Source organism: Tympanuchus pallidicinctus, unplaced genomic scaffold (genome assembly GCF_026119805.1).
Source record: "Tympanuchus pallidicinctus isolate F22 unplaced genomic scaffold, pur_lepc_1.0 scaffold5, whole genome shotgun sequence".
Classification (NCBI taxonomy): Eukaryota; Metazoa; Chordata; class Aves; order Galliformes; family Phasianidae; genus Tympanuchus; species Tympanuchus pallidicinctus.
Genome location: NW_026294769.1, coordinates 13,559,907 through 13,584,059, shown reverse-complemented (window position 1 = coordinate 13,584,059; position 24,153 = coordinate 13,559,907). Strand labels below are relative to the sequence as shown.

Here is a 24,153-nt window from a genome sequence, read left to right as displayed (position 1 = left end):
TCCCACCACTAGCATCAGCATCTCCCTGCTGAATTTGTTGGCCAAGCATTATCAATTCAGTGTGCTGGCAGATTTTCAATGCCACATGAGCTGGAAAACGTCTCCTGTGTACTCTATGGAATCAAGGAATAGAAAAGGATCATGAAGGTTGAAAAAGACCTCTAAAATCGTTTAGTCCAACTGTCCACCTACAACTGCTATTGCCCACAAAACCATGTCCCTAAATACTGCACCTGTTATTTCCTTAAACACCTCCAGGGATGGTGACTCCACCACTTCCCTGGGTACTCCGTTCCAATACCTCACCACTCTTTCTAAGAAGGCAGCACAAAAGCTGCATATAGCAGTCCTGATTTTACCTTTAAATTCAATGCTGCAGCATCCAGGTTTTAATTCCCTTAACAGAGTCTGCTTACAGAGCCAGACAGTTATGTCCAAAAAGTACAAGGTATGTTTGGATGGCTTGTAGCAAGAAAACCACTCAAGTTGCTTTATGCCTTCAGTACCTGGAGTGCAACACCTCATAATTACCGAAAGCTTATAGCTAAGCTGTGAGAACTTCTTCTCCCCGCCGAAGTAGGGCCTCATTAGTATTTCCACTGTACAGATTTTTATAATACCAGTCTGGAAATCAATTAGTGTAGACAAGCTGCTGCCTTCTGATCCCCAGACTCTAGACCTAGTTCTTTCTGGCTTCTCCCCTTAGGTACACGATAACCCTGGATTGAATTATGCTGAATATGAGCATGCTGAGGCATTTGCACTTTTCATTAACAGTCTCTTGAAAGAAACATAGTTACTTTTTTTTTTTTTCTTTCCTTTTTCATTTCTGGTGACCTTCAGAAAGGAGCTGTTCTATTACTCATTTCCCGAAACATACGGTTTCCTTGTCAGGGGATGGGGAGTGGGTGGGAAGTGGGAGCTGAGTTTTTCCATTTTTGACAGCATTAATGAACACTGTGGTACGATAACATGGCAAAAGGGGAGGCTACTTGTTCCATTTGTGTAAGGATGCCAAATAACACAGAAACATTCTTGCCATTACTTGGTCTATATGCCATCTGCTGGAAGGAGGCTTTGGTTTTCACAACAATTACAACCGTATTACCAGCAATGCAGCAAGAGCAGTTCATATAATGATAGAATAACCCAAGTCGGAAGGTAGACTTGGGATCGTCAAGTCCAGCTCCTGGCCCACACAGGACCACCCCAAAATCAGACCTTAGCAGTTACCCAGTTAAAAACTCCGAGCAGTAAGATTCTCAGAAAACGAGCAGGTGTGGAGCTGTTTTTGCTTCCGTTTTCCTAGTCTTGTAACATTAGATGTGCATGTAGCAACAAATTCAGAGACTCCTCTTAAATGGAATGATTTGATAGGAAATTCAGCAGCAGAAAGGCATTGATGATCTGATGGCAGGCAGGTTAGGTTTAGCATACATTCCCATGTGAATCAGAATGGTGAAATAGACTTTTTTTTTTTTTTTTTTTTTTTTCCCTTCAGAGGACACATCAAGTCCCCTCATTGAGGCTTGCTTGTCTCCTGCTAAATTCAGAGCTGCACTTCTCAAAGAACTAGGAAAGGCATGTGTTAAGTTTAAGGATTTTTCTCCAGATTGTTTATATTCATGTGAAACAGGAAGCCAAAGAAGACATGGGAATTATTCAATACAGGAGATAAAGTACAAAGTATTGCAGTTTATGATATTCTGAGTTGGCTTAAATTTGTGTAAATGGTGCAATTTTACCTTTTTTGGTCTTCAGCACAGTGTCTATTCCCATACTTGTCCTTCTCTTTAAAGCTGCTCTCATGCTTCACACTCAAGCTGCCACAACTGGCCCAAAATTAAAATGGACAGCCAGATCAACAACATTCCCCACCCACATCATGCAAATCTGTCAACCAGAATGATGAGAAAAGTGCCCAGTGCTCCCTAAAGGCTCAATCCCATACATTTCACACTTCAATTAAAGCAGTTTTCTGCAGTGTTCCTTCTCAAATTCAAATGATACAGAATGTAAAATACGCTCCCGCCATACTTTAGGGAGTGGTAATTTTGCAAGAAACAAAATACCTTTTACAGAAAATTAGCTAGGGCTACATTGTTTCTCCTGTGCAGTTGAATTAAGTATATATATTGTATGCATTTAAATAACAGCCATTTAAATATGCTTTTCATGATTAATTGTTAAATGTAAAACATTTGCAAATTTTAGACAAAGCAAAAATTATCCAACACTCCTTTCCTATGAATTGCATTTTTTTTTTAAATTAAAAACATATAACCTGGAGAAGGGAAATACTGTTATAGGAAAATGCAAGAAAAACAGGAGTTATAATAACACCTCCCATTGTCTTTATAGATGACAGATAACATGAAATCATGGAGTGTCCATAAGGCAGAGTAAAGAAAGAACAAGCCAAAAAGATCGTTTGAGAAGTATGCTTCTCAGTGACAGAAAGGCTGTAAACATAATGTAAATATATATTCACCAAGTTATTGATCAGATAATCAAAGTAGAGGTAAAGAGTTTTTAAGCTGTCACTTAATTTTCTGTATGTGTGCACACACAGCATTTTCTCAGCAAAATATCTTAATCTACAACGTTTTGCTTTCGTGTGACTGACCAAGTTGATGGTGCTTTCACTGTTTCCCATCATTTTAAAGTCTGGAACATTTTCAGTACTTAGAACTAAATGAAACACCGCTGGTGCATTCTCAGCGTCTGCATTTTCATATTCTCTTACCTTTGTTTAACCAATATTGAATGATGCATATTTCATGAGTCAACATACAGCATGGATTATCTTCATATGTGCCTCTAAGCCAATGCCTGACAATCACAGCTGAAATGAGGGAGGAGAATGACATCACAAAGATCCAGTAAGCACATTAATTGCTTTGGCCAGACACACTGCTGTCTAAATGCTGGGCAGCATTCCCTGCCTGTGTACATGCTCCTACTCTGTGTTTTCTTACACTGGTATTTGCCAATCGTGTGAACTTACTTTAAGTCACTTACTGGTTTGTTGAGTTTTTTTTTGAAACCTCATTTGTTGGTTTATGTAAGAAGATGAGACTTAAAAATGTATTGCTAAACTTGGGAGAAGGACAGTTGCTAGAACCTCAGTACCTCTGGGACTGAACTGAACTGAAACTTAACCCACGCATGCATGTTGCAGATGTATCTATAAGGCAGAGGTGACCATAGTGTCCAGAGCTCTATCTATAAAGACCTTGCTTCAGTAACAACTGCACCGAAGTTTAATTATTAGGATGAAGTTTCCCATCATGGGTTTCTCCCTCAGGCTGAACTGAGTTCAAGCAAGTATAAGCCACAGCCTCTTCCAAGAAGAGAGTCAGGATAAAGAACCGCTATCTAAAAACAAACAAATCACCTCTTCAGAAGTATCTACTGAGGGCCTCTAGCTTGTCCATGATTTTTTCAGCAAGGAGTCTTTCACTGATTTAAAAGAAATTATCTGAAATTTGTCTGATGAGCTTCTGCAAGCCTGTATGCATGTATGTATGTATGTACATGTATTTACTCATGAGAGGCTTGCTGGCCTTGACAACACAATCTGAAAGTGTTTTTCCTCCACATAGGTTGACAGAGGCCTCAGGCAGTCTTTTTTTCCTACTTGGTTCTAATTAATGCTCATCCCTTAGATACGGGATATTTACTTAAGCCACACTTTAAAAATGTCCTGAAAGAGGTTCCATCATTTGCCTAGCTTGACTGGTTTATGTCTAGCAAGACTTTGCTGTGAATCAATCTGCTTGCATCCCAACCCCAGTGGTCATGGAGAACACGGGATCGGTGTCCTTCTCATGTGCTGCATGTAAATGAGAACAGTTGTCTTCTTGCCTTGTGACCATCCCTGGACAAATCTGTAACTTTCCCCAACTAGCCTTCTTTTCTGAATCACTCATTTATTTCTCCTAGGTTGTCCAAAAAGGGAAACTAAGTGTCATTTTATACCTATCTAAGATCCTGCTCTGGGATTTACCCCCATCTAAGCCACACTTGAGCAGTGATCATTTAGAAGATATATAGCAGGAACTTTTTCCTTCCATTCTTTCTTCAACTGCTAACTCTGATGAAAGAAAGCCAGCCTAAGCTGCCAAGTCCAGCTGCAGATTCATCAGCTCCAAAGGGTAGCATAGCCCAGCTACACAGCTTAAATAGGTGGCCTTCTCTTCCATCTCAGCTGCTTCTATCACTGCAAGTGCAGGTGCAGCCATGTGGTCAACCTAATCGGAGAACTTATCTATACTAACTACAGGTAATGAACTGGTATTAAATCTAATTTAGTTCTTTAAGAAGTAGGTGACCTGTAGGAACATTCACATGCAAATATGTTTTTTTTACTAAGTGACTAGGTGACATGACACATGGTGCTAGAGATGTACTGCTGTCAGGACAAATTCAGCAGCAATCCTGCAGCAGCCTGTGTGCAGAATATGCAGTTATCTCATTCTTTTCTTCCCTGTTCTTGATCTGTACAGAGATCTCTACCTTTTCACACAACCAAGAAATTTGGGAATGTGCTTTCCAAGATCAAAGCTTTATGCCTGCAGGTTTAGCTTCCTTCCATGGAATGCAAAGTGTCAGAGGGCTATATTCCTCACTGATGTAGAGGAGGTTCTGGGCTGATGCTGATGAGCTGATCTGGATGGGAAGGGTCAGGGCTTCTCTCCAAACACTGACATTCTCAAGCTGAACATTCTCACATCCCAGAGACGAGCTTCGAGCCTCAGAACTAGAATGAAGCCTTTTAACTTCAAGGGGGAATGGTGTTTGACTAGGAGAGGGGATATTTAGAAGCTAGGGGGAATTTTTTTACTCAGAGGGAGGCAAGGCACTGACCAGAGAAGCTGTGGATGCCCCATCCCTGGAGGCGTTCAAAGCCAGGTTGAATGGGGCTTTGAGCAGCCTGACCCAATGAGTGGGAGCCCTGCTCACAGCAGGAGATTGGAAGTCTTCCAATCCAAGACATTATGTGGTTCTATGATTCTATGACTTATTTTTATCAGGATGTAAATGTGTGGAAAGTTATGCTTGTACACATTTTATAGATGGAGAGAGATTAGATTATTAGACAGCTTCCTTGCTGAAGTCTTCTGGAAAGATGGCTCTTTGAGATAGGTGCCAACAAGCATGTTTGCAAGACCAGGACAGAACTGCCCAGAGGAACCTGCTTTGACTCTTAGAAGCCCTGGGAGCCAACCATGGTAGCGACTGTGCATTGTCCCTAGTGGGAAAATGAGTGATGCATTTTGGAGAGCCACATCTCCATTGTAAGTGTATTTGTACACAGTGGGAGGGGTAGTTTTGAAATTTGAAAGACTACACAGCCACATCAAGGGATGAACAGACATGCTTTTCTCTCTCATGTTGGGCACTGGAACAGACTCCCCAGAGCAGTGGTCAAGGCACCAAACTTGCTGGAGTTGAAGAATGTCTGTACAATGTCTGTACAATGCTCTAAGTCATAGGTTTTGGATTCTGGATGGTCCTGTATGGAACCATGAGTTAGACTTAATGATCCTCATGGATCCCTTCCAACTTGAGATATTCTGTGGTTCAAGGGTGGGCTGGTGGTTGGCCTTGTTGATCTTAGATGTCTTTTCTACCCTTAATAATTCTTTGATTCTATGATTCTAAGATTCTTTGTCCTTTGTTTTCTCCGGTGCTCTGTCTCTTGTTCACCTCTTCCCTACTCCCACTCCTTTGCTAACAGAGATATCTGAGGACGGGGGCCACAACAGATCATTGCAATACCGTGTATTTTTTTAAGTGATATCTGAGTTGCACACATTTTTAAAGAGAGTTTTGGTGCATGTAAGCTGGAACTAATCTCACTGAAGAGTTGCATTAGCACAACTGTGCCACAAGGGCAGGCACAAGCATCTGGAAACTTCGAACAGCTTTGCCACTGGAAAAAACACACCACCGGCCTGCTTGACCATGGAGGTACCTTGCTCCAGTTAATTAGCTCTGCTGAAAGGCACAGCTAATTAGCGTGGTGCAGAGCAGCTCTGACACAATCGGCTGCTGTCAGGGCTGGAGCCCACATTTCTGCATGACAGCGTGCCCACACCTGGCATCCCGGGCAGCCTGCTGGCGCTGCGGGCACAAGTTCACCTCATGGTAGGATGAGGAGGCGAGACAAAAGGACATCGATTAGTCAGATCCTTGCCTAGCGGGGCAGCCAACGTGGTCTCCCCGTGGGCAGCAAGCACTGAGACTCCCCCGTGCCCCGAATCTGGGGTACAGCTGTGGGAGCGACCGCTGCCCCACAGCTTGGTTTCACTCAAGTCCCGTCCGGCGGTATCGCACCTCGCTCGGCCGCAGGACATCGGCCGCGCTTCTCCCGGAAACTGCGGAAAGAGCCGAAGCTCTCCGAGTGCAGCCGATGAGGATAGGGGCCCGACCGGAGCTGTCGCCGCTCCCCGCTAGGAGGCGGTAGCGGGCGGGCGGGCGGGCGTCCTCGCTCCCCGCCGCGCCCCGCCCCGCCCCGCCCCGCCCCGCCCAGCCCAAAGCGCAGGAGCCGGCGGCGGCGGTCCCGGCGGTGCCGCGCTCCGCACCTGCTCGCTTTGGTGTTCGTCGTGGCGGCGGCCGCAACGGCCTTCCGCGCCCCCGGGGGCGGGGGAGTGGCTGCGAGGCAGGTACCGGGCTGGGCGGGAGCCGGTCGCGGGAAAAGTTGGCGCTGCCGGGGCGCAACTGGGTGGTCGGGGCTGCCGTGCCCTGCGCTCCGGGCTCCGCGGGGCGGGCGCTGGAGAGCGGCGGCTGTTCCGGGCAGCGGGGCTGAGCGCGGTGCCGAGCGCGGTGCCGGCTGTCAGCGGGCGGCTCGGGGCGCGGCGGGGCTCCGCCCGCTGCCCTTCGTCCTTTCGGCCCTGCGCCGCGACGGGGCAGTGGGGCGGGCTGGGTTTCCGCAGGCTCGGCTGTCTCTGTCCCACCTTCTCCTACTGAGCTCCCGCCGTGCTGGGGCTGGGGCACCGCTCCGTTTGTTCTTTCTGCTCTCATACCTGTGTAACACGGATCGGCGTAACTTAGTGCTTTGGTAATGCTAAATGCTGCTGCCCCAAACAGTCTTTGCTCTAGAAAGGTGTATGGTAGAGGTGTTAAAGTTGTGTGCTGTTGAATAGAAAAGTTATTGATAAGAAGTGTCTTTGGAGTAGGCGCACTTATGCTGCCGTGGGATAGAGATGCGCTTTCACTTTAAATATGCGTGTAGATATATCTGAAACCAGGGGGGAACACGTTGCCCCTACTGCCTTGGTGGCTCTGGTCCGAAGGGAAACCCTTACCGAAAGGAATGTGGAGGGAAAAGGTCTGTCTGATCACCTGCATGAAAGGGCTTACTGATGAAATTAATAATGATTTTTCTGATGTTGGTATGCTATTGTGCTGTCTTGTGGCAGAAGTATCTTGGTGTACAGGTGAGAGATAGGTCTGGTACTGACAAGGCTTTGGGGTTAGTGGAGGATGACAAGCTGAATATCAGCCAGCGGTGTGCCATTGCAGTTCAGAAAGTGAACTGCATCCTGGGAATCATGGGCAGCAGGGTGAGGAAAGTGATCCTGCCCCTCTGCTCTGCACTGGTGAGGCTTCACCTAGAGAACTGCATCCGCTTGTGGAGTCCTCAGTACAGGAGAGGTGTGAACCTGTTGGAGCTCATCCAGAGGAGAGTCGCAAAAATGATCCAAGAGATGGGACGCTTCTCCTGCAAGAACAGGCTGAGAGAGCTGTGGCTGTTCAGCCTGGAGAAGAGAAGACCTGAGAGTGGCCTTTCAGTGTCTAAAGCAGGGGACTGTAAGTAGAAAGGGGGGGACAGACTCTTTAGCACGGTCTGTTATGATAGGACAAGGGGGAATGATTTCATACTAAAAGAGGGGAGATTTAGATTGGACGGGAGAAAGAAGATTTTTGCAATCAGAGTAGTGAGGCACTGAAATGTTGCCTAGAAAGGTAGTGGATGCCCCATCCCTGGAGACTCTTGAGGTCAGGCAGGGTGGGTCTCTGAGCACCCTGATCTGTTGTAAGTATGCCTGTTCACTGCAGAGGAGTTGCGCTAGATGGCCTTTAAGGGTCCCTTCCAACTCAAATGATTCTATGATTCATCTTTGTTTTATAGTTCGTAAGAGAAATGTGATATTCCAAGTATTTCAAAGCACGCTGAATAAAACAGATAATCAAAACTGTTTGTTTCTTCAAATGAAGTGAATTTTGTATCATAAAGCACTGTAATAATTACTGGTGATGATTTCCTGGAAAATCTCTTAGCACTTGTCATCTCCCTCTGAGATATAAGAAGAGCTTATTTGGTGCCTGTTATCACCTTTTTTGCACGTCTGAGGACTGGAGGACTGGAGCTTGTGTTTCAGAGCAGAACTTTTGGGTACTATCACAATGACATGTTGTACTTAACAAGAACTGCTGTTTGCACTCAGCCTCCAGAATACTTCTGGTGCAAATTAGGACAGTCATATGACTGCATTTAAGCAAACGCTGTAATGTAGTGGCATATCCAGGAAGCTACATAACTGCTTCTTAAATTATCGTTCTGTTTTCTTGGTTCTGAAATTATCAGTGTGTTGACAATGATGCTGAGTGCAGAAAATGATAACGGGAAAGCTGGTGTGGTGGTGGTGACATTGCTTTCTTGTCTATGCTTGAAGGTTGTCACATGGTAAATGTTGCTTTTCTCTCTTCCACTCGTCTGAAGTTGTGCCTAAATGTTGAAAATCTTGGGTGGTTTTTCTTAATAATCAATACTTAATAGAGACGGTTGTCTGTACGTTTGTAAGCTGTGACCTACTTTCTGTATTGATGGGTAGATAGCTGTTCACCGACACTACATGAGTAACCTTACACTGGAAGTGTTGTATGCAGAAACCACCAATGCTGAATTCTGTGGGGTGGACTGAGTGCAGATACGGTGCACAGCTGTTTGGTGTGTACTCAAATGCTAGCACCCACTTATGGGACTATTTACCCATTACAAATTGAGCAGTTAAAAGGAAACAGAGTTTTAATGGTTCAGGAGGATAATTGTTACCAACCTTATTATTTGGAGTGCCCATTGTAGGTTTTATTGGAATCTTGTGCCATGTTTTCCTGTACGAAAGAATTTCATACACTTTACAGCCGTACAGATGAGAACTGAGACAGTCAGAAAGGACACTGCGTGGTCATAGAATTGTAGAACATCTTAAGTTGGAAAGGAACCGTAAGGATCATTGAGTCCGACTGCTGGCTCTGCACAGGACCACCCAAAATCAGACCATATAATATTTACTGACAAGTTTGCGTTGAAGTGGAAAAGCAAGAGAATGGCATTTTTCAGTTATTTGCATGGAACTACAGCCTGGAGTCTACCAAGCAGCCTAGCCCAAGCTGTGTGAAAGTGTTAGTGTCAGCCACAAACACTGCCTGTGGTTCTGTTTTGGAGTTGAATGCTTTTCATTAGCTGCTGTGTTTCTTGTTATCAAGGCCCAGAAAAGCCCAAGGTGTGTACAGACTTACCTCATGACAAGTGTGAATTAATGAGAGGTGGGTTAATGTTTTCTGTTGGGGTGTTTGCTGAAGGGAAGGAGCAGGCGTGGAGGCATAGGAGTGGAGTAACAGATGTGCTGCAAGTTCCATCCTGACTTCTCTTGAGATAATTTAGTCTTCCCGTACTCTAAGATACCATTGGCTTCATATCAGCTTGTACTGAACATTACAGGGTGTTCTAATTTCTATTATTAGCATTGTAATATTAAACTTTGTCATGTGTCCTCTATAGGGCTTTGTATTCCATTTGTTTTTCTTTCACATCTTTGCACGTAAAGTGCTACTTGAAATAATAGGAAATCTGATAGTATATGAAAAATTCTCTTGTAGCTTGCCTTATGAGGCTTTTTGGTCTTAATTTTGTTTTCTTCCTGTATGTGAATTAGATACAAACCTTGAAGAATCTTTTTCCAAAAGGAAAATACAGATGTTTCTTCACATAACTCAGTGGCTTGAGCTGTGCTGAAGTCTGGTCAGGCATATTTGCTAGTTTTTGTTGTAGATTTCTGAGTATTGTGAATGGGTAATGGAAACAAAGGATTCCCATCTGCTGAACCAAGATGACTGAAGAGAAAGTTCCAAACCTTAGGAGCACTGGTGAGGCCACAGCTGGAATGCTGTATCCAGTTTTGGGGCCCACAGTGGAAGAAAGATGTGAATGTAATGGAGAGAGTTGAATATAAGGTCACCAAGATGGTGCAGAGACTGGAACATCTCTCCTATGAGAGAGCTGGGACTTAACCTAGAATAGAGGAGGCTCAGGGGGAACCTCGGCAGCATCTATAAGTATTTGAAGAGAGGATGTAATGAAAATGGAGCCAAATTCTTTTCAGTGTTCACAGTGCCAAGACAAGAGGCAGTGGGCGCAAACTGCAACATAGAAGGTTCCCTCTGAACACTAGGCAGCACTTGTGAGCTGTGTAAGAGATGAAGCACTGGTGCAGGCTGTCTAGAGCTTGTGGGGTCTCCTTAGAGATCTTCAGAAGCTGCCTGGGTGTGGCCTGGTCACCTTGCTTTGGGTGTTCCTGCTGGAGCACAGATAGACCCAGAGGGCCCTGCCAGCCTCAGCCATGCTGTGAGTCTCTGTGATGCAGCAGGCATTCAGTGCTCTGCTCTACTTCATCTTGTGAGTCTCACTTGCACTTGGCTTAGATGTTTAAGAAGCCTAAGTGAAATCTGGGTTCTGGGCATACAGTAAGAATACAAATTCTCAATAAGACATGGGAGGTATTTTAAAACTTTCAAGAAAAAAAGTTGGGGGAAATGAAGATATGTATCTGTATTTTCACCATGCTGATAATTCTTCAGGCTTTGGCTAAGGCATGGCCCATGTCTGCAATTCTAGGACAGTCTGTTCTCACGTGGTGTTGCTGTCTCTTCATGCCTCATGTCTGGTAACAACACTCCTTTTACGGGTCTATATTAGATAAGAATCCTCTCATCGTTGGTTTAACAGGAGAACATAGAACCGAATGAGGAGTGTGATGGACCTCTGCCAGCTGTAGACCGCTTAATTTGAAGCCAGCATCTGATTGCCTCTGAAATGAAGATAACTATAATTGGACTACTCTGATGATTTCTGTGACTAGGTCTCCCTTGTATAAATTCTCAAAATCTCTTTTCAGTAGGAAGATTAAAAGGATTTGGACAGGTAACGGAGTTTTACAGACAAAATAGAAATCACAGGAAATAGCGAAGCTCATACTTGGCCCAGGTATCCGTTAATCTCCCATGTTAGCCATAACTGTTATCATTTTCCTCTCCTGACAAGTTTAGGTTTCATACAAGCACTTACAGCAACATATGGTAGAGAGAGAAAAAGAGTATCCCAGGCTGCGAAGCATGGCTAAAAGACAAGCTGAGGAAATTATTTCAGAATCTAGAATTTAGAGGAACTCTTCAAGCTAAAAGGGTATAATCAATGTTCTAGCAGAAGGAATTCAGGGCTTCTTGGAAGTTGCTGCTTTGCCAAAAGATAAACAGGTACCATTCCTTACATCACAGAGCAGAAATACAGCAAAGTAGTATGTTGTATGCCTGCTTGCATCAATCAATTGAATGTGTTTCAGGAGATGATGTAGTTACCATTGACACAGTCACTTGCTTTTTACCAGATTTATCAACATCCAGCTGTTGTTTTCCTAACTCAGCTTGGTGAGCTGTGCATTATAAGGCTAGTCAGACAATCAGTATTTATCAATGCTATGTAGTATTTAATAGTAATTTAACAGTTACAGGGATGTTGTTAGTTCATAATTGTACACGTGTTACCAAAGTAGGCAGTAAAATTGTACAGGAGGGATTTTTCCTCGTTAGAAGTGAAAACAAAATTAGTGTACTATGCTTTCTGTAAGGCAAAAGCAATTAGATATACAAAAAGTAGTTATTGCTTTCCTCTGCTGTTCTGTTTTAATGCAATATAAAACTGATTATTTATTCTTCCTTGAGTTTGCGTGAACTTTCAAGGATGATAAAATGCTTTATTTCTGAATTGAGATGAACTATGATGTTTCATTATTATTTTTGATTTTCTGAAGGAGAAGTGGTAAAACTGGTGCAAATCATAAAATGCTTCAACTTTTGTTGTTGGAAATGTAGTTCCAATTGGCTTGGTGCAGCTTTGAGTGCCAGCAGTATTACCAGGGCTGGGTACCTCCACAGTACCTAACATAACAAGGACATCATGCCATGTGCACCAAGTAAAGCTACAGCTATAAATTTATCAAAAAGCTTATTTTCAAGTCTCTTTATTATGTGCACTACCAACCAGGACTGAATAAGACTTTTGTAAAATAGCTGTGAAAGAAGGGCAGTTATGAGAAAGTGAAATCAATGCTTAAGTATTTCAGTAATAAGTGAAATGATGTTCTAGGTGCACTTAAAAGTATTAAAGTGATTCTGATTTGGCATCTTGTTCACTGATTTCCTGCTGCCCTCTCCTTCTGCTCTCAGACAAATGCTGGGCTGCTTGTGTGGAGTTATGGAAAACAAGCAGCTTGTAACACCCAGCTGTGATGAGTAACCAGGGCTGTTTCCCTAGCAAGTTTTGTGAGACGGTTACATTCTGTGGAGTGACGCATTTTATGAATCAAAGTTGGGAGTGTGAGCTGTGAGTTGTATCCGTGTGGGTTTTTGTTCTGTACCACTTGTGTTGTTTTGCCTGCAGTTGTGAATATGGATCCCATTGTTCAGTACTGGGCATCTCCCAGCTCTTAGCACTGATTATGCGGAGACCTGGTCTCTGGGATTTGATATATTTTTTTTTTTCCTTTTAAGCTTAGTATTTCTATCCCAAGTATTGAATAAATCTGTGATCAGCTTTTATTTCAACATCTGTGTTAGTAAGAAATGTTTTCCCTAGTTTTATTTTAGATTTTTGCATATAGTAGATGGAAGTTCTTGAACCATAATGGTACAAGTAGAACCACCACTTTTGGCTGTAGGCAAGCTTGGATGTGTACCTAGAGTTAAGCACTCAACAGGGATCTTTTGGTTGCTGTGGTTGCATCGGTGCTATATTAATTTGCCTGGAAGGGAATGCTTTCTCAAATGTGTTGCTGATGCTCTAAAGAGCACACTCAAAGTCTCCAGTCTGCAGATAAAGCCGGCTGTACTCTAGTCAAGCTGAAGATCAGCTAGCACATGCTAAAGTACAGCTTGCCTTATTGCCATGCTATTATTTTAGAATGTGTTAGTCCACGTTTGCTTTAGAAAAGAAAGGCATCTTTGCAGCAACCTCATGAGCACAAGTCATCTTGATTGGCTTTGTGTTCTTGTGTATAGAATGGGACAATTTCTAGTTTTCACATATACTTCCTGCAATGATTGCTGCAAAGCTTTATTAAAGCACCTCTGTTAAAATTTTTGACTAAAGTTTTGGTCTGGAGTGTGGGTTAACTCAGTAGGATATAGTTCAAACATCTGTTGTCTCTCGTTTCATATTTGTGGGTCTAGAACTTTAGTGGATGTTAATTATCAGACAATGCTTAGAACTAAATCTTGTTGAAGTCTTAAATTCTGATAGTTTGCTCTTTCACCTGGCTGTCTTTAAACTACTGTTGTTTGCTTAAGATTTTAAGGTCTCCACCCTTGTTTATTCACAACTCAGTTACAAATCTGAATTCTCTTAAGTCTTTCATTGATGCAACCGTTAGAATCTTACTCCTGCAAATTTGGATGATGCATTAAGCTCAGCTGGTGTTTCAGTCAGTCTGTTTTGTGTAGTGACCCCTTTAACTATGGATTTCTCAGATGCCTCAGAAGACCGCATCACAAACTCTGCTTGGTGGAAACTTACTGATGAACTCCAGTTTAAGTAGAGCATAAGTGCTCTCAGAATAATCTTGTATGTTGTTCAGGATGTATCTGAAAAGAGATCACATCTATGTGGAGTACTTTTATAGATCGATCCCAGTTTATTAAGGAATGCAAAGTTTTCTTCCCTGCAGAATGTTTATGTAAATACAATGTTTTGCATCTTAAAAAAAATTACTAAGAATTCACTGATACGTGAGTTTCACAATCTAGTTAAAAACCTTTTCTACAATAGTCTGACACCACAGCTTAGGCTGGTTGTGGAGGTATACACATTTTTCTTAACCTTAGTATTTTTATCTGAAGTATTGGATGTATGTAGTTGGTTTCTATTTCTACATCTGTATGAGTGTCAACACTTACTACAATTTTTAATTATGGGAGCAGCTGTATGGTGGAGGAGAAAATTAGTACTTTGTGTCTCCGCAAATGAGATTTGAAGTATCACTGAGGAGTTCTAGATCTGTAAGTGCTGGCTAAATGGGACTGTACACAGGAGTGCTTTTTAAATTTATAGCCATGGTGGAGTGTGATTTTTTTTTTTTTTTTAAACAAACTTTAGCAACTGATTCTTCTTCCTTTTAGATTTGTTTGTCTTTGGCAACACAGTTAGTTGTTTTTTGAAGCAGTTGCCAGAGAATTTCATAAGCACAGAGAGAGTCTGTGGGACTGTGCCAGTCAGGGTGCACTACTGGTGTGGCAAGAGACCAAAAATCACGACAGATTTCAGAACTTGGCAGTGATATTTCCACAGCTGTTTTAATTACAGCTTTCTGTTCATTACGTTCAGTGGATTTTAAGTTTAGTCTCCAGCTTTGTTTGTGTGTTTGCTGTTCATCTTGAATTTCTCCACAAGTGTGCATGTGGGGAAAAAAAATCTACCTGAAGGAAGCTGGTGGTGTTTTGACACTTGGAACTGTTAGGACTCTAGAACTGTATGGAATAGTGTTGTTTTTTGTTTTGTTTTGTTTTGTTTTTTTGTAAGTAGGAAGCATTTAATAATGGGAAAGTTTGTGTATTCTTAGTTTTTTCCTTGGCAGATATAACTTTCCTAATTTTCAGATAAATATTTACATTTTTCATTGTCCTGCTGCTTGGAACCTTTGAACGAAGGCACACCTAGCTGGCAGAGCTGATGATTGTGCTGCTACTACTCAGCAAAGAAACACTGAGCCAGCTACCTGCAAGCTACCTTCAGCTAGTGCCCTGTATCTGCCAGCTAGCATCTCCCTGGGATGAAGGAGGATGATTGTAACATCAGTGATGGCTGAACACAGAGGGTTGCAGCATCAAGTTTCTTTAAAACATGAAACAGACGCTCATCTCCATATGTATTGGCAACAGGCTATTTTTGTTGACAGTATGTGCTTTTGTTGAACACCACTAAATAATCATTCCCCAGCTATTTACAGATACGCTTTTCCATTCTGCATAGCAACTTTGCAGCAAGCTATCTATGAGCTTAGTGTGAGGATAGCTGTATGTTGTGAAATCATGCTTTTCCTACAGCCATCACCTGTTGTATCAAGCACACAGCACTTACAGTTCCTTTTGTCCCCCTATGTTCTTGAAGATTTAATTCTGTATTGGTATGTTAGGTAATGTGTAAGTGAACATCCATGCTTAATTTCTAACTATTTAAGATGGGAGACTTGTTTTGCTGTTCTAGCCAAGTGTCAAACTGAGTGTTCTAAAAAGTTTGTGCCTTTCTAAGGATTTTTGTTCTGTTACTTGAGTGCAATGAGTGTAGAGCAAAAGTGCAGGAAGCAGTGTTCCAATTTCCTGTGTTGTCCTGACCGCTAAAGCAAATTTCTTCTTTCATTGAGGTGTTTTTAATTTTTTTTTAATTTTATTATTTTTAAAATTATTACATATTGATATGGTGTAAATACTACAATTTGTAACGTGAAAGTTAAGTAATTTTCTTCTAATCAATTTGAACTGACTTCATTTACAAAGTTGTTTAAAAGCTGGGAAATTAGTGAACTCTGTTTATTAGGGGGGCATCTGGTTTTACAGTAAAGGTGTCACTGGTTGCACGTTTAGAAATCAAGTGTAGTTTGAAACACTTGACTTCAGAGAAAGCTGGAGTTTTGTGGTAATCAAATAGCATGATTCAATAGAATATGAAGGCAGGTATATTCAGAATAGAACTGTCAATAAAGACGATTTGTACCTAGAATGAGTTGCTGCTAATTACGTAGAATTTCTGATTCTGAATGACCTTTCTGTATAAGAAAAGCTCATTTAATGTTCTACTTCTCTTAGTTGACCAATGAGGAGTCTGACTCCTTCTTAAAAGGAGTCCTGATGGATGAAATCTGTCAACATCTGTTTAGATTAATTAATGAACTGAGGGCTTAGCAAGAAGGCTTTAGAATCTTGTAAGGCCCAGTGTGATGTTAGCTGTATCATGGGGTATTTTGAACAGCGAGAGATTTTGTTACTGCTATCAGTTACAACTCTGTTACTTGTTAACTAGTGTCTGTTTAGGTGTTTGACTTGTTTAGAGTAGAGTCCGGTTCTATTCTAAGGTCGATTTATCTGTGTGTGTGTGTTTTTTTTTTTTTTTTTTCTTCCTAATTACCCAGGAAATAAATCTTATATAAGAAGAGATATTTAAGATTTCTCTTTTGGGTGTCTAAAGAAAGCAGCCAAAGGCAAATATAAGCTGTGTTATGATGGTGTGAAAAAGAGAAATTGGCATGTTTCTTGGAGGCTGTCAAGTGCAACAACTCATTTATCAAAGGCAAAAGTAGGTTTTTTTTTTTTTTTTGTCCCCTGTTTTTTCCTGTGACTTCAAGCATTCCTAAACAGAAAACACTGATTTGAATGCCAAACTGTTTCATCCCCTTTCTTAATGTAGGTAAAATTACTTCTAAGCTCAAGTTAACATACTTATCCTAAACATTTTCTGTACACAAGCAGATTGTTGGCCAAACATTACAGGATCCCTGAAGAATGCGTTTCCGTGTTCACTTTTGTTGACTTGACTGTCACAGTCCTAGATCAGCTGTAGAGCTGCTGATGTTCATGAGCTGCAAGGCCTACAAGTGTGTAGGGGTCTTATTTGGTTATATATGGTTCATGTTGCTCAGGGAAGTGCATTGGCTTTTGGCAGCAAGGAGAGAAACAATCTTAGCAACAGTTTGCTGTACCTTCTAACGCAAGGTTGAAGTCCTCTCTTAGGAAATAAAAAAAGCCGGTTTTACTGCATTGCTCAGATAGTAGCTTCAAGGGGACCGGCAAACATGCCTCTCACCAGTAAGTGAGGTCAGCCAGTGCAACGGGCCCAGTTTCACTGGTCTCTTCCCTCTCGTTGTTTAAGATCTCTTTGGGCAGTAGGTACCCAATGAGTGTGCAACGTGAAAGCTTCTGTTTCTTTGGTACTTTTATTTTTTTGTGTGCTGTTGGGTGATTCCAAACAATGTTGGATCAAATGAACATTCAACTCCTGATACTGTTTTCTTGTCTGAAGCATGTGCTAGTGGATATTCATCCATATTCTGTTAATCTCCGGGTCTGCTGCTTATTAAGCTAAGTGCTATCAAAAGACTGGCATACAGAAATGGCTGTTGGGTTAGTGCTTGCCTTAGGGGAAGGCCTAAAGTGTGGGATTCAGCAGATTCTTATTCTATTGTACCCACTGGGTGATGAGAGAGCAGGTTCTTGATTAGGGTTCTAGGTCTACCTCTGTTGTGTCCCCTCTGCATCCTCTAACTGAAAGCTGAGCAAGAAAAGAGAGAGGCCTGGCAGTACTGAAATATATGTGAGACTTAAGGGCTTGAGAGGGAGGGGGACCAGAAGAAAGGAAGAGCTCTTGTTTGGAGACACTGCATTCTAGGATTGTGAAAAGAAAGACTTGCAGGCAAACTAGGGTTTCTTGTTGCACTGTACACAGATCAACATGTTTCCATTGTGGTCACCACCATTTTCAGATACAATTCTGCTCAGAAACTTCCACTTTTGTACTACTGTGTTGTATTAGCACTGTTAGTGAAGATGGGTTGCTGTTCTCTTTCAAGGTGGTATTTTTTGGTTTTGCTTCTAGAAGAGAAAACCTGTTAGTTCTGTCCCAGCTGTTAGAAGCTAAACATGCCTTATGGGTTATAGCATCTGTAGTATTTAAATGTTCTGTTAACTTCTGGAACTTGCATACTTAATATGCATATGAAATAGGACACTTTCAAGATGCATGACTGTCACAAAGTGATGGGACACCAGTGAAGGGTAAATGATGCAACTGATGATTAAATATAAGAGTCATTGACTGCAGCATTTATATCCCAAGTAGCTGGACTGTTGCATGGTGTTCTGTCTGATACTGGTGAACAGTTGCTTTTTTAGCAGACTGCAGGGAAGTCATCTGCCTTATCTGTTGTGAAGTTGTACTCTGCACAGAGTGAAGCAAGCCCAGTCCCTGGAAGTGGTGAGAGGGTATGCAAGTGATCAGGAACTTCCCATGCACACCTGTGTGCCTTGGCAGTTTGGGGTGCCAGAGGCAGCCACCAAAGGGGTCACTAATATATTGCAAATTATTCAGTAATGTCTTTAATAAAAAGAAAAAGAGTAGTTACATATATTGTTAGCAGTAATTAATTAAAATAAATATTCTGTAGGCATTAGCTACTAATACCTATCTGTGTCTGCTGCACTGCTGGTGCTAAGACATGATAGTTGTCCAGTTTGGGATAGTTCTCACAGTACAGAGTTTTCACAGTCCTCACTTAGCCTGTGTTATCCAATAGTATGGTGTGTTTAAACTTGAAGGCGAAACTTTTACTGTATTAAACAACTTGTGTACTGCTCCTGGTATTTGGAGTGCTTTTTTTTTTTTTTTTTTTTTTTTTTTTTTTTTTTTTTTTTTTTTGTAAGATGCCTGAATAGAAGGAAAATTATTTGTCCTGGAATAGGTTGCTGAGAAAAGTGATGGAGTCTTGCTTGTTGTGGAAATATTTGAGATTTGACTTGATGACACCTTGGAAGACCTAATTTAAAGCCTTGCTTTTAAGAACAGTTGGATCTGATGATCTCTGGAGATCCATTCCAAAGGAACTTTTCTGTAATTCTGTAATGTAGGTCATGTATAACCAGGCTTTTTATAAAATACTGGTGGTAAATGAACACTGTGAAAATGGCATTGATCATATTGAAATAATACTTTTTTTTCCTGATGAAAAGGATGTGGGAAATAAATACACCAGTACCAAACTTTACCGCTACCCAGTGATACTTCTAAGGCTGATAACATTATTTCTCTAATATAGAAATATATTTATATATATTAATATATTGCAATACTGAGACAAGTAGAACTGGTACCTGGTTATTTTTGAGAGCAGAATCTGAAATGTAGGAAGAGCTCTCCAACTGAGGGTAATCCTGAAAGGGTTTTTCTTGATAAAGTAGTATTTAAAAATGCTTATTTCAAATATAATCAGAAAACATTTGGCTAGTAGCACCAGAGCCTTTATATTTTCCTTTGTTATTGGTTACATGTTAATGATGGATGCTTGAATGAGGAGGATTTTATGGTGTGGTACGTGTGTGTGTGTATGTTTATGTGTGTGAATATATGTATTGATTGCAGAACAAACTGAGCATGTTAAGACAAACTTATGAATGGCGGTGAGATACATACACATTTTTAAGACACTTTGACTGTTTCATGTTATGTTTCCTACTTGTTTTTTCAACTTGCTGTTTTCAAAATGCCCAGCGTTCATAGTTTGCCTTCCTGGAGCAAGTCTTTTTGGTTTTGCCCCAGCAGATACTTGGAGAAATCATTCAACCTTCAAAGTACGCTATTGTTATTCCTTCTAACAGTACTGTAGCTAGGATTTCAAGTTTGTTGAAGTAATTTTGCTCGCAAAATAGCTTAGGAAATATTGCTAAGATTTATGTCAGTGTGTTGATGTCTTTGTGAATAAGAAATGAAATGTGTACAGTATGCCAGAAAACCTGAAAATTTAGACCTGACTGTACGAATAAATCTTTTGTATCTCTTACTGGAGATAAGTCATGTAAACAGCTTTACGGGAAAATAAATATTCAATCTTATGTGTAGTCCTGTCTCTTATGGCATGTGAAATTAAATGTAGGTATTACATTGTTTGGTTATGATTTGTGCTGAGCTTGGATAGCAACTTTTGGCAGGTAGTTTCAAATGTTCAACTTTGCAGCCAACAACTATTGCATGAATATGGATATACCTTTTATGCCTCCTTTATAATGACTCCATCTTCCTTAACTGCTTTTGCTTGTGGGCTCTTCTTTTTTTTTTTTTTCTTTTTTAAAAAAACCGTGGCTGTTGTTCCAGCTTGTAAAAGAGCAGTTCAGGGGGGGGAGAAACAGTTACAAGTTTAGCATTCCTCTCAAGTAAAAGTTGTTCTTCTCCCCCTCCCCCCCGCCCCCCACTTATCTCCTGTATTGTTCCTGTTGTTTTTTCTTTTCTTGTTTCAGATCTTTTTTTCTTCTTTTGCATCTGGATCAGCCATACCTTTTTTTTTTTTTCTTCCTGGCAACTACCCACTATAGGACCTGTTGTTCAATCTGGAAGTGAGGTATTTTCATTGTGTTCATGAGAAGAGAAGAGAAGCTGGTGTGGATGTTTCCTACTCTTTCCTGACTTGTTAGCGCAACAGCAGCCATCACAGACTCCTTCAAGCAGATAGCACTACTTCAGGCGGTGGCGTGCTGTCACCTTTCTGTATCGATAGCTAGATTTATAATTAACTACTGCTTGCACAACTGTAAATAGAATAATTTAGCTGACAACTTCCTGGGATGAGGGAGAAAGGAAGGAGAGATTCTCAAACAAGCTAACACTCAAAGAAGCTGCCTGTTTGAAATGCCTGCTCTTGCCAATTAGTCTATTTTTTTAAATTTTTTTTATTTTTTTTTTCAGCAGGGAATGCACAGGATTCGCTTCAGGCTTCTTGCCAGCAATAAGAAAGCAAACTTCCTGTAGCAGCACACATCTCAGTGTTCAGCAGCCGTGGGGCAGGGAGAGGCACTGCTGCTTTCTGAGACATGCAGAAGGGAGGGCCAGAGTCCGGGGCGTGGGGAGGAGGCTCTCTTACGTATTCGGTTCTGAAGCTGATTTCTGGGCTAGCGGGCAGCACAAGGAAGTTGATGGTATTGGAAGCAAAGTGTGCTTGCAGATGTTTGCATTGCCAAAAGGTTATTAGAGGAAAGTGATCAGCTGGGAGTGACCTTTCAAAACTTCACAATGAATATTTTGCCAAGAATAACAGACAGTTCCGTTGTTTTCATTTCTTTTATTGCTCTCGAGTAATTGTCACCCTCAGGTGAGGTCTCAGCAGGCTGTAATATAACAATTAATTTTTGATCTTTTTTTTCCTGTAATTTCATTAACTGTGACTTTGTCTTAATCCAGAAAATACTTAATTTTCTTGGTTGTAAATGTTCTCAATCCTTTCTTCATGGGGTTTGTTACAAGAGCTATTGTGATACTGAATTCCTTGGATTTAGTAACAGTGTAGCTGAAGAAGAGGGATCTGGATTAAAATTAATGGTTTGTGGCTGGTCTCATGAGTTTACCTCATAATGGTGCTACAGTCTTACTGGGACTCCAGCTGCTTTGAAATCCTGATCTTATCTTTCCAACTATTTGAAAATAACTATAAAGTTAATAACCTTTTTCTGATAGAGCAAGTTACAGTGTGGCTCCTGATTCAGACCCACATAAGAATGCACATAGTGCACGTGCATCTGCAAATGTAATTCTTAGAAGCTTAGTATACTGTCGCATATTAATTTGTAATATTTTAGTAATTTTGTCAGCTTTTTGCTTAATAACTTAGCATTGACCATTTAGCATCCTTTCTTGGTAAGAGAAGGATTATTTGCTAAACTGTTTTGTGCTGAAATGACTGGAAGCTTAGAGTGGGAGAAGGTAATTAGTATGGTCCAATGTGACAGCTGTAATTATGCTGTTGGTTGGAGCTGCCACATTTATTGTTCTGCACTTTCCTTCTCTTTCTAGGGATGGCAATAAGGTGATGTTGGAAAATTGATCTGAAAGTGTTAAAGTGAACTTTGGCAAAATATTTTGCACTTGAATAGGTCAAAGCTTTATCTGTTTGTAAAACAAGCTAAAATCTAAGCATAGCAATGCATGTCTGGCATGGAAGGTAACGCCCATGTCTGGTCACTGTGAGCCAGCTGTGTGTGTACTACATATTTGAGCAATGTTCTAGGAAAAGATGACAAATTCAGCCATGAGAGTGCCAAATAATTGAATGAGATGCCTCTGAGTCCCTACTACACAGCAGATAATACTGTTTGACTAGAACTCAAAGGCAGTGCTGATTTTTCCCAGATGAGCTAGTAGAGACTCTCTTCATTTTGGGGGGGGAAATCGGGCTCAGCATGGAATCATGCTGTCAAGTCCTTGAGAAGGGAATTTCACGGCAGGTACTTAAAATTCTAAGGCTGTTTAAAAAACAAAATAATAGAACTAATGTATTTCACAGTAAGTGGCCTATTAAAAAAAAAAAAAAAAAAAAGCCCCCTCCAAAAAAAGGCAAAAAGTCAACACAACAGAAAAAGTAATGCAGACTTTTTTCTTACAGTGCTGGTAAGGATTTGAACAAATGGAAACATCACTCATCTTAATTTTTTTTAACTCTGCTTCTCTAAATCAGGAACAAACTGTCTTCATCTTTTTTTGAAGATGCAAGATAGCATCCTTCCACTATCTTATGTAACTTCTTCCTCTTCCACTATCTGCCTTGCTGTCATACTTTAGTTGTTCTTTGCTTTGTTCCAGTCCATCTCACTCTGTTTTTATTCATTGACTACTTGGTTTCATTCCTCATCTTCTGCGTGTTCAAAAAACCCTGTACAGTTCAGAACCTGCATCAGAAATTGGTGTATACTGGCTGCTCTGAAAGCAATGCCTCCTATTTTATGTTGGCCTATTATGTCAGAGGCAGATGGTGGTGGTAAAGCAGTAGGGGTTGGCCCTCCCCCCCAGTATTCCATTACGTTCTGATGCTGTGTGACAGATGGCAGCAGAGAGGCAGTCTGATGAAATGGCTTCCTACAAGGAAGTGTATACAAAGCAAAAGTGTGTCATAGAATTCCTGCTTTTGGGGAAAAAATGGCACCTATTGACATTCATTAACATTTAGTGAACTTTTCTGGAGACCAAACAGTGGATGCAAGCACAGTGGGGTGGAGAGTGGTACAACAGTGGTGATGTGAAAGACAAGCCATGTTCCAAGCAGCCTTCTTTCACATGACAAAATGAATAGCATCTTAATTGACTCATCCATCAAACCAGTAGGTTACAACAAGGGAACTCTTGAAGATAATCTTGTCCTTACCACACAATTATACAAAGCATCATAGCAGTCTGAAGACCATGAAGCACATTGCAATCTTGGGTGGACCACTGAACCACATGCACTGCATAGTCCAGATTTGGTGCCTTCTGACTTTCATCTGTTAATGAAAAGTGGGCTGTGTGTGGAAAATTTTCTTAGCAATGACACCATCATAGCAGCTGTGAAATAGTCACCCATGCTGGTGTGAATTTGTATGATTGTTGCATGGAGGTTCATTGCTGATGGTGAAGACTATGTTGAAAAAGTGTTTCATAGCTGAGAATTTATTCTATCAAGTAGTACCACCGTGTTCTTTGTATCTAAAAAAAAAAAGGAATTAATGTCAGAGCAACATGCATGTTTTGTCATTTAAACATTAACTGATGCAATGCTTTTAAGACTTTAGGGAAAACTTTTTTTTTTTTTTTTTTTTTTTTTTTAATGAGTGTAATCAAACCAGGAGGTAGTCATTGTGTTTTTTCCTAGGAGTCTTGAACTTTGTCCCTGCTGGTGATCTGCCTTGGAGTTCTCCCATGCTTCCACTTCCACTTCACACATACTGATGTGATTCTATTTGGCAATTTTTTGATTACAGGGGCTGGATATGCAGCCAATCTGCAACCACATTCAGTTAGCAATAAAGCTGTTCTACTACTTATTCTGTGTAGTCTTTTATATTGCATTTATTTCTAAAGGATTCTTGTTCTTGACATCTTGCTTCAGAAGAGAGACTGAAGTCCACAGCATGAATTTTTCCTGGTTGAAGGCTAGATACCTTACATATCAATTTCATTGGAAGTTTTGGCTGGATTTGACAGCTAATCCCTCTTACTTCCTAAAGTTAACAATTTTTTTTTTTTTTTTGTCTATTTTCAAGAGACAAAGTTGCCTAGGTAAAATTCTAGAGCTTACTAATTAAAATGTG

General features: G+C 41.1%; 1 protein-coding gene across 11 annotated transcripts in view; it reads left to right on the top strand.

Annotated features, from left to right (window-relative positions):
• Positions 1 to 24,153, top strand: part of PTPN3 (protein tyrosine phosphatase non-receptor type 3) — a 178,587-nt gene that overhangs the window by 53,384 nt on the left and 101,050 nt on the right. Inside the window, exon 1 of one of the 11 annotated variants that reach the window (XM_052704224.1) lies at positions 6,539 to 6,667. The exons of 9 other annotated variants lie outside the window; for them this stretch is intronic. The gene's annotated coding sequence lies outside the window, so the exon portion shown is untranslated. Of the gene's footprint in view, positions 1 to 6,538; positions 6,672 to 24,153 lie in introns of those variants that run through there. One more of the 11 variants, XM_052704230.1, reaches the window with a different exon arrangement.